Source organism: Silene latifolia, chromosome 9 (assembly GCF_048544455.1).
Source record: "Silene latifolia isolate original U9 population chromosome 9, ASM4854445v1, whole genome shotgun sequence".
Taxonomy (NCBI): Eukaryota; Viridiplantae; Streptophyta; class Magnoliopsida; order Caryophyllales; family Caryophyllaceae; genus Silene; species Silene latifolia.
The window spans coordinates 127,822,572-127,833,318 of NC_133534.1; the positions used below are offsets into that span (position 1 = coordinate 127,822,572).

Consider the following 10,747-nt stretch of genomic DNA (forward strand, 5'->3'; position numbering starts at 1 on the left):
TCATCGAAGCATCATGTTAATGCCATGACGGCATCCTCATCAATCCCAAGTGGGATATGTGAGAATTGTAGAACTTTGGGACATGACCCAAGTGAGTGTAGGGGAACAACCGAACAAGTTAATGCTTTCCAAGCACACAAGAGTGGTACCCCTTATTCCAACTTTTACAATGAAAACACCAAATTCCATCCAAATCTCTCATACAAAAGCCAAAATGTTCAAAACCCTCAAACAACATACACTCCACCACCCATGAGAAACCAAAATCAAAGACCCTTTTACAATCAAAACCAAGGTTACCAAAATCAAAATCCATACAATCACCAAAATGACCAAAGTTTTGATGTCCAAAAAGCGGTCCTCCAAATGCAAAAGAATCAACAAGAATTTTTCACCCAAATGCAAAAAGATAGCCAAGCAAAGGAAACCACCATCAACAACATTCTAGCTCACACCAAGATGTTGGAAACACAATTGACTCAACTAGCATCTTCGAGCTCACAAAGACAAAAGGGGCAATTACCACCTCAAAGTAATCCCCCTAGACATAAAACGGTTAGTGCCATTCACTTGAGAAGTGGTACAAGGTATGAAGCACCGAAGAAGCAAGTTGAGGATGAAGTTGTGGAAGCTAGTGAAAAGGAAGAAATTGTGAAAAACTCCAAAGATGGAGAATCATCAAAAGAAGAAAGTTCAAAGAAAAATGAAGATAAGGCCAAAGAGAAGGAGCCCATTGTGATTAGACTTCCTTTTCCAAGTCGTCAAGCCAAACCCAAATTTGATGATCAACTTGGGAAGTTCATGGAAATTGTGAAGAATTTATAAGTCTCAATTCCTTTCACGGAATTAATCAATCACGTTCCGGCCTATGCGAAGTACATGAAAGATATCCTCACAAAGAAGAAGTCGATCCGGAAACTTGAGACTATCGCCTTCACTAAGGTGAGTAGTGCAATACTTCAAGGGAGTTCACCTCCAAAGTTAAAGGATCCGGGAAGCTTCTCAATACCGTGTACCATTGGCGACACGACGATAAACAAAGCCTTATGTGATCTAGGGGCTAGTGTGAGTGTCATGCCGTACTCGGTAAGTAAAAGGTTGAGGATGGGAGAGCTTAAATACACCAACATCACACTCCAAATGGCCGATAGATCGACAAAGACACCGTTAGGGATATGGGAAGATGTCCCCGTGCGAATTGGGAAGTTTTTCATCCCGGTGGACTTTGTCATTGTTGATATGGAGGAAGATTCCAACATTCCAATCATCCTAGGAAGACCTTTCCTACACACCGCCGGTGCGGTAATTGATGTGAAACATGGAGAGCTCACTCTAGAAGTGGGAGATGAAAGCATAACTTTTAATCTTGACAAGACTATGAGAGCTCCTCGTTTGCATGAGCCATGTTTCATGATTGATCATTATAGCCGAAAAGATGAAAGGAAGAAATCGGAACTCCAATGGAGGAAGAAAATTGAAGATGCTCCATTCAAAGAGCAAGTGAATTATGACAAGGAGAGCTTGCAAAGCTCATCAAAATCAACCAAGGAAGAAGAGGATGGCCTAATTGGCCAAGAGAAGAAATTGGGAGAGTTGTCTCCATCTAAGCAAGAGATTTTCAATGATCAACTCAATGAAGTTTGTGGTCTTTGGGACGACGAATTTGAAGGGATTTTTAATCCCTACATTGGAAATGCCATCGATCATGATCAACAACAAGGGCCACGGTCTATTGAGGACCTCTACCATAATAATGAACAAGCTTTTGATTACTTCTTCAAGGTGTTGAGCAACATCAACAACACCTTGAACATGCCCCCTTGACATCTCATCAAGAATGAGAGTTTGGTGGAGTCCTCCCTAAACCACCACTTGTAAATATTTCTAACTCCCTAACTTACATTTCAATTCTTGTATTGCATTTTTGTCATCTTTGGATTTTTATTTACTTTGATCAAAATAATTGTCATGTAAGAGAGAAGTGAGGGAGGGACTAACAATTTCAATTGATGTGTAGTGCTTTACCTTAGTGTGGGGATGGCAATTGCCTAGGCTATCCATGCCTTAGTAGTGCCCCCACAATGAAGAACACAAGACTTGAAGAAAGAATGGAAGAATGATAAAGGGAATGCGCTGTGCACGGGTGGAACTGAATCCGTGTAAATAGGGGAAGAATCCGAGCGGATTCCCAAGAATCCGAGCGGATTCCCAAGAATCCGCCCGTCTTATGCAATCCGAGCGTCCTGCAGAAAAGACGCCCGTCTTGAACTGAGCTGAATTTTGAAATTTTCTTGACTGTTAAAGAATCCGAGCGGATTTCTGAAAATCCGCCCGTCTTGAAGAATCCGTCCGTCTTGTGAGAAAGACGCCCGTCTTTGCAGCTGAGGAAAACAAGCAAATTTCTCTGGACAGAAATCCGTCCGTCCTTGAGCAAATCCGCCCGTCCCGTGTTCAGCAAATCCGAGTGGATTGTACCAAATCCGCCCGTCTTTAGGCGAGTTTTTGCAAAGGTAGAAGAAGCAGAATCCGCACGGATCGAGCCTAATCCGCACGGATTGCCCCTGCAGTTTTGAAAATCTCGGTTTCTTTAAAACCCCTCCCACCTTCATTCATTCATTCATTCATAAACACTACCCACAACATCAAAACCCTCATCCTCTCCATCCCAAAAAGAAAAACCCTCAACAACATTCTACAAGAACAAATCAAACCATCCTTCCAACAACAAATTAATCACTCCTTCTTCAACAAAACTCAAAACCAAGAACAAAATCTTCAACCTTTGAGTCGATTTTTGTTTTCATAAAGGCAAAGCCTTTCACCTTCAAATCGATTTGGGCATACTACAAATTGAAGATTTTTCATTCTTTTCTTGGATAGTTCATCAATGGCAAGGACTAAGGGTGCAACAAAGGCACCAAAGGCTAAGGCACTCTCACAAAGGCAAAAGGCTCTTCAAACAAAGAAAGCTTTGGCTATGGTGGTGGCAACACCAAACTTGGAAGTGCAACAACAACAACCTTCTATGGGACCATCAACATCTTCTACTCCGGTAATTAATCAACTTTTGCATTATCCGGAGGTAACTTTTATTTCCGATACCCATAGAAATACCTTTGTCAAGTTTGCTATGAAATCTATTCAATCCACCAAATTCATATGTGAAGATACCTTGGAAAAATTGGGTGTTCTTGAACAAACAAAAGCCTTTTTCAAAGCCATGGGGTTGAAGAAATTGTTTGAAACAAAGGAATTGACATACCCCTCCCTTGTCTTGGAATTTTTAAGTTCTTTGAAAGTCACCAAAGTTGAGAATAGAGAAAATCTCGAGTTTCGTCTAGCTAATGTTAGTAGACGCATTACCTTTACGGAATTAGGTGAAATTTTGGGTCTTAGTGATGAATCGCGTTATCTTAAGCATTATGGAAAGTATGACCCCGAGCCTCTTTGGGAGGCCATCTCCGGGAAGAAATTTGAGGATTTTCATGCATGTCGTGCTCTTTTGGTCCATCATCCGGGCATAAGAGTATGGCACAAGGTTGTGGGAAATACCATAATTGCTAGGAAAGACACCAATCATTTCACAAGACTTGATTTTATTCTCCTTGAATCGGCTTTGAATATCGGAAGAATTCATACCAAGCCTTACAATTCTTTGAGGCTCTTGGTAGATAGATGGCTTAATGTTGATAGGGGGAAGAAGGGCACAACCGTTATTGTCAAGGGCGGCCTAGTCACGGTCCTAGCTAAGCACTTTGATCCTAACTTCAATAAGGATAACAAGTACAAAGCAAAGGAAGGTGGCCATCTTATTGATATGCATATTATGATTCACAAGTTCAAGTGGGTTGCTCAAAACCCCCTTGACACTAAGTATGGATGGCTAACTAGTGAAGCTAGATCGTTCACCTTGCCCTCGAAGATTTGTCGTCTAAGCGTCCACCGGACCAATTATCTACTTCCCCTTTCCGAAGAAGCCGAGTATATCATTCAACAACAAAAGGGTGATCTTGAAACCCCTTCCTCTTCCATTGTCATACCACCTTACCCCTTTGAGTATGAAGAGTTCAAGCCGAAAGGAATTGAAGTTGGGAAAGACTATGTGACTCTTCTCATGCAAGCAATGCACAAGCAAGCCTATGAAGATCGGAAAAATGCCTATTTGGCTCAATATCCACCCCTCCTACATTTAGCTAGGCAAGGACTCCTTGATCCATCTTGTCCTTTGCCTAGTTGGGTGGATAGAGAAGTCTTATTTCCGGGTGCATCTAGGGTCGTTGTGGGAGACAATGAGGTTGTTGGAAATGATGAAGAAGTTGATGATAATATTGAGGAAGATGCAAGTGAAGATGGAGAAAGAAATGGTGAAGATGATGATGAGCAAGATGAGGAAGAAAGTGAAGAAGCAAATGACAAGGAAAGTGGCAATGTGACCACTTCTCATGAGGGAAGTGATGATGATAATAGCATGATGGAAGACTAGCAAGCCTTGGAGACTCCTACTCTCCCATGGTTTGTCTATATCTCTTTGTATTTTATTTCATTTTGATCATTGTTGGTTTAGTCCTAGCAACATCAAAGGACTCACACCTTGGTACCATTGAGGTGTTCTTATTTTATTGTTCCCATTTGTAAAATCCAAAATGACAAATTAGTTTCTTGCATAGCATAGTGTGTGCATGAACTATACCCATCCTTGGAAATTAGCAATAGTGTCTTACTTGGTTTGGGGAAGTTAATGCATACGCAACGGGAGGTAATCTAAATTATCCTCTCCGTCATAACAAAAACCATGCATCATGTAGTGTAGCTTAGTGTAGATTGTATTTAGTATAGAAATCATGCATCATCTTTGCATAATTTCCATCATTTTGGCCATTGAGGACAATGCCCATATTAGTGTGGGGATGGGAATTCTAACATTTAACTCTTATTCAAAAAACCCATAAAAATTGAAAAATTTCAAAAATCATAAAAATTGAAAAAATTGAAAACCCAAAAACAAGTTCATTTCCTTTGTATATATTGTCTTGTATATATTGTGTTTGTTTTATCCTTGTTCACATTGATTGACTACGCCACATCCGAGACATGAGGATATTGAAGACCGCATGGTATGATCTTTCCAATCTCCTTTTTCCTCTTTATGTTAATGACTATGTGGCTTTATTTTGATTGATGCGGTATAACAATGTGAATCTAGGACTTGCATTTAGATTGTTTGTCATATTAGTTGGTAGAATCATATGCATTAGGATGTTTATATGCTAGTTGCATCATGGCATGTAGTTGCATGTTAGAAAAATTTTGCGAAACCGTCTACTTGGGAAGCTTGACAAGTGTATATAGGCCCTAGTAGATGCCTTTTGTTCTTAAGACTTTGCTTGTTAGAATGCTTGTAAAACACCCTAGGATGTGTCATGCTAGTATCCTTTGACCCATGGATTAAAGCCTAGTCAAGAGTACCTTGTGGTGTGATAACTCCTTGGCTACCGTTTATTCCAAGGTGACCCTTGAAACCATGCACCCATACATCCATCATCCATGTTCTACCATACATTTTGTCAACAAAAGGGAATTGGCACAAAAAGAAATCAATTTGAGTTCAATGAAATGAAAAGTGAAAGAAAGTTTGCAAAAATGCATCAAGTGAAAAGAGGAGCAAAAATAGAACTCCTAAAGCTTCAAATACAAGGCACCCTCGTTACTAATTGGGGTGACTTTGAAAATGTTCAAAAAGAAATGCAAAAAAAAGTTGTCAAGTATTGAAATGCCAAAAATCAAAAAGAAATGGCAAAGAAAGTGTTCTCAAATGTCAAATGCCACAAGAAATTGGGGGGAAAAACAAAAACAAAAGCAAACTCCCAAAATGAAACTCAAATATCTATTGGTCCCTTTATCCATCTTATCCATTTTTGTGCATGGTAGAGAGGGGACGACCCTTCTTCTTGTCTAGGCAAGAGGGGGAATTCCGCGATCCTCCAGTGTTTCTAACACCATAGAGAATCTACTCTTGACAAAAGCATTTAACGATTGAGGACAAAGGTACCCTAGCTTGACACAACTTGGAGGTGATTTATCGGTATCCTTCTAGGCTTAGTAGTTTGAACAAATTGCATCTATGAAGGATTGTGTACCCTTGAATTGCTTCCCTTATAGATAATTTCCGCCACTTGATGAGGGAGTGGCTATTCTTTTTGTAGATGCATCCATTATGTGTTTTTGTGTGCTTAATGTTTGGATGTGTCGCCATTTTGGCAAGACCCACCTTGCCTTGCAAGAAGGCATCCTACCTCATGGTTGTCTTGTTGTGAGTTGAAGGGGCGGAGTGAGACCCGCTAATTGTCTCATATCGGCTATATTATTAGGATAGGTTAGTATTGGTCCTAGTATTTGTCACCTCTTTACTCGGGACGAGCAAAGGTTCGGTTTGGGGATATTTGATGTGACCATAATTGGCGCATATTTAGCCCCCGAATTAGCCTTGTTTCCATGCTTTTTAGTGCTTATTTGGGTCATTTCTTATCTTTAGTTCTTTGTTTTGCATATTCTTTGAGATTTGGATCCCTTGGTAGGAAAGGAGTAAGAATCTTGCATTTTCATGGCAAAACGAGACTAAATTGATCGAATTCAATGACCAAGCATCAAGGAGAGACAAGATTAGAAGGCCTTTGTACATATCATAGTAGAAGAGCAATGTTGAGGAAAGATCCTTGAGTCCCCAAGGAAATCCCCAAGGAATTTATGAAGAAAAGGGAAGAAAAGAAGAAGTTACTATCTTTGATCGACAATCCGAGCGGATTGTCAACAATCCGTCCGTCCCCGCAATCCGAGCGTCCCACGCGAGAATCCGCTCGGATTCCCCTCAACAATCCGCCCGGATTCCCCAGAATCCGCTCGGATTCCACCGCCCAAATCCGTCCGTCCCGACCTTATTCCGCCGGATTTCTTCAAAGACGGATTGTCTTCTTCAAGCTACGAAAAGAGAAGCCCTTCTCTCAGAAAATACCGGGTCCTCCTTGCTCAACTTAAAAAGTGTAATTACTAGTTTAGCCCTTAGTTAACCCTAATGCATCCTCCCTAATTTTCACTATAAATACCCCATTAGGCTAATTAGAGGAGCATGTTCTTCTTATCAATAATTAGTGTAGTTAATATCAATCAAATCTCTCTTCAATATTGTAATCAAGTATTAATCAAGTTTTAATCCAAGTTTTAGTTCTTTAATCTCTCTTTTGTTCATCCTTTATTTTGGGTAATTGAAGATTATTTGGGTTATTATTGGGAGATTGACAACCTCTCAATCTAGCATTCAAGTACTTCAATTATTCTTGCTTTATAATTGGAATCATTAGTAGGTATAATCTCTTAATCCCTTTTTAATTATTGTTAATTACTTTCATTTATTCATCATGTTTCATATTGTTGGTATGATTGACAACCTTGCTAGCATGATCAACATGATAATGAGTGAGTAGTCTCTTAGCTAGGGTTAATGGGTGATTAGGGGAAACCAACATAGGGAATGATTCATGCTTAAATTAATATGCTTTCATGTTTTATTTGCTTGCTTGTTTTGATCTCAACTCATGCACATGTTATATTTGATGAAATGCTAAGCCTATGAATCCTTGCATTTACTATCATCTCCTATCTTTTCAATGAGACTTGTAAGACATAACCCAACTCGAGTCTCATTAGACCATGCATGTTGTTGAGTAGGGAAGATTAAGTCGACTTGTAGGTGTTGTACAATCTAATCGATTCGGCTCCGGGACCCAAACTTTCCTAGGATTGTAAGATATAACCCAACTCAATCCATCACAACAATAATTGCTTGCTTATAATTTGAGAACATGTTTGTATGATCATATCCCATGATTCCCCTATGACCCCATGACACCCTAATGCCTTTAATCAATTGTTTACACCCCTTTAATTCATCTTGCTTGTTTATTTTCATTGTTATTCTAGTTTAGTAACCTTCTACATCAACCCAATTTGTGACACCCCTTAGACACCACTAGTTACAATAGAAATCTCATTTCAACTCCCGTCCCTTGGGATCCGACCTTTACTTGCCTCTTTACTAATTGTAGAGTTGCTTGTTAAGCTATAAATTGTGTTTTGATTCGACCGTGACCAACGACCACATCTTAATTTGTGAACACTTAGCGGTTGGCGCATCAAAAAATGGCGTCGTTGCCGGGGACGGTGTTTGTTTGATTTAGATTTCTTTTTATTGTTATTAGTTGTGTCTTTCTTCGCCTTGAGGAAGTAAAACTCCTCAAGGTTTGTTCTAATTGTTTTCGAGTTGTTTGATATTTTGCATGTCTAGAAGGTTACAAAGTGATTTGTTACCTTTTGACCATGAAATCGAAAGAACCTTGACGAACAATAGGAGACTTGTTAGGAGGAATTTGAGAGGTGTTGGTGAAGTTGTTCAACCCACTAGTGAGTTTGTCAATCCTTTCGCAATAGAAGGAGAAGAAAACCCATTACACAATACCCCACAAAATCCACCTACGATGCCAAAATTCTCGTCACACTCTGTACCCACCGAGGAGAATCTACCAAATGGTACTCCTACACCGCAACATCTCACCGGAAATTTTATTGCCAAGTCCGCCTTCATCCAACTAGTTGAGAGGAGCCAATTTGGGGGGATGCCTAGTGAGGATCCTCATTCTCATATGGAAACCTTTTGCGATTATTGTGATGCAATCTCTCAAACGGGCGTGACTCAAGACCAAATTAGATGGGTCTTATTTCCTTTTTCCTTAATCGGCACCGCAAAGCAATGGTTGAAGGGCCTTGATAAGGCCACCCTTGGAATAGATTCTTGGAAGAAGTTGGCTCTAGCTTTCTACAAAAAATTCTACCCACCGGAAAAGACCAACATGCTAAGAGCTCAAATTACGGGTTTTAAGCAAAGGGATGAAGAGTCTTTGTATGAAGCTTGGGAGCGGTTTAAAGGTATTTGTCGCTCATGTCCTCACCATGGACTTAGCGAATGGTTTTTGGTGCAACAATTTTGGAATGGTTTATATGAAGATTCTAGGAACATTCTCAATATGGGATCGAATGGGATGTTCACCGAGGTTGATGACAACCAAACTTGGAGCAAAATTGAAGAGATGGCAATCCACAATTCACAATATAGTAGGCCTCGCAAGGCTACTAGAGGAGGAAAGTATGAAGTGGACGCCGTTACTCAATTAGGTGCCCAACTAAGCTCCCATATCGATACAATCAACTTGAAGTTTGAACAAGCTATGGCTAGACTTGAGGAAAACTCAAAATCATCGAAGCATCATGTTAATGCCATGACGGCATCCTCATCAATCCCAAGTGGGATATGTGAGAATTGTGGAACTTTGGGACATGACCCAAGTGAGTGTAGGGGAACAACCGAACAAGTTAATGCTTTCCAAGCACACAAGAGTGGTACCCCTTATTCCAACTTTTACAATGAAAACACCAAATTCCATCCAAATCTCTCATACAAAAACCAAAATGTTCAAAACCCTCAAACAACATACACTCCACCACCCATGAGAAACCAAAATCAAAGACCCTTTTACAATCAAAACCAAGGTTACCAAAATCAAAATCCATACAATCACCAAAATGACCAAAGTTTTGATGTCCAAAAAGCGGTCCTCCAAATGCAAAAGAATCAACAAGAATTTTTCACCCAAATGCAAAAAGATAGCCAAGCAAAGGAAACCACCATCAACAACATTCTAGCTCACACCAAGATGTTGGAAACACAATTGACTCAACTAGCATCTTCGAGCTCACAAAGACAAAAGGGGCAATTACCACCTCAAAGTAATCCCCCTAGACATGAAACGGTTAGTGCCATTCACTTGAGAAGTGGTACAAGGTATGAAGCACCGAAGAAGCAAGTTGAGGATGAAGTTGTGGAAGCTAGTGAAAAGGAAGAAATTGTGCAAAACTCCAAAGATGGAGAATCATCAAAAGAAGAAAGTTCAAAAAAAATGAAGACAAGGCCAAAGAGAAGGAGCCCATTGTGATTAGACTTCCTTTTCCAAGTCGTCAAGCCAAACCCAAATTTGATGATCAACTTGGGAAGTTCATGGAAATTGTGAAGAATTTATAAGTCTCAATTCCTTTCACGGAATTAATCAATCACGTTCCGGCCTATGCGAAGTACATGAAAGATATCCTCACAAAGAAGAAGTCGATCCGGAAACTTGAGACTATCGCCTTCACTAAGGTGAGTAGTGCAATACTTCAAGGAAGTTCACCTCCAAAGTTAAAGGATCCGGGAAGCTTCTCAATACCGTGTACCATTGGCGACACGACGATAAACAAAGCCTTATGTGATCTAGGGGCTAGTGTGAGTGTCATGCCGTACTCGGTAAGTAAAAGGTTGGGGATGGGAGAGCTTAAATGCACCAACATCACACTCCAAATGGCCGATAGATCGACAAAGACACCGTTAGGGATATGGGAAGATGTCCCCGTGCGAATTGGGAAGTTTTTCATCCCGGTGGACTTTGTCATTGTTGATATGGAGGAAGATTCCAACATTCCAATCATCCTAGGAAGACCTTTCCTACACACCGCCGGTGCGGTGATTGATGTGAAACATGGAGAGCTCACTCTAGAAGTGGGAGATGAAAGCATAACTTTTAATCTTGACAAGACTATGAGAGCTCCTCGTTTGCATGAGCCATGTTTCATGATTGATCATTATAGCCGAAAAGATGAAAGGAAG

General features: G+C 40.3%; 1 non-coding gene across 1 annotated transcript; it reads right to left on the reverse strand.

The window, feature by feature from the left end:
• Positions 1-8,900: 8,900 nt before the first annotated feature.
• On the reverse strand, positions 8,901-9,007 carry LOC141603072 (small nucleolar RNA R71). The gene has a single exon (XR_012524970.1). It is a non-coding gene; the product is annotated as a small nucleolar RNA R71 (small nucleolar RNA).
• Positions 9,008-10,747: the final 1,740 nt, after the last annotated feature.